Raw genomic sequence first — 706 nt, 5'->3', positions numbered from 1 at the left:
ATCACACTGTATTATTATTATTGAGAGACAAGCTCACTGTTCCTCAGGCGGGGACAGGAGATGACAAACTGTATTATTATTATTGAGAGACAGGCTCAGTGTTCCTCAGATTGGGACAGGAGGTCACACACTGTATTATTATTATTGAGAGACAGGCTCACTGTTCCTCAGGCAGGGACAGGAGATCACACTGTGTTATTATTATTGAGAGACAGGCTCACTGTTCCTCAGGCTGGGACAGGAGGTCACACACTGTATTATTATTGAGAGACATGCTCACTGTTTGTTCCTCAGACTAGGACAGGACATTCCACACAAGGTTATTATTATTGAGAGACAGGCTCACTGTCTGTTCCTCAGGCTAAGACAGGAGATCACACACTGTATTATTATTATTGAGGGACAGTCTTGCTGTTCCTCAGGCTGGGACAGGAGATGACAGACTGTATTATAATTATTGAGAGACAGGCTCTCTGTTCCTCAGGCTGGGACAGGAGGTCACACACTTTATTATAATTATTGAAAGACAGGCTCACTGTCTGTTCCTCAGGCTGGGACAGGAAGTCACACACTGAATTATTATTATTATTGAGAGACAGGCTCACTGTCTGTTCCTCAGGCTGGGACAGGAAGTCACACACTGGATTATTATTATTGAGAGACAGGCTCACTGTTCCTCAGGCTGGTACAGGGGATCACAATGTAT

The sequence above is a fragment of the Atractosteus spatula genome (assembly GCF_055471065.1).
Source record: "Atractosteus spatula isolate fAtrSpa1 chromosome 10 unlocalized genomic scaffold, fAtrSpa1.hap1 SUPER_10_unloc_7, whole genome shotgun sequence".
In the NCBI taxonomy this organism is placed as follows: Eukaryota; Metazoa; Chordata; class Actinopteri; order Semionotiformes; family Lepisosteidae; genus Atractosteus; species Atractosteus spatula.
Note: the sequence above shows the minus strand (reverse complement) of the source record.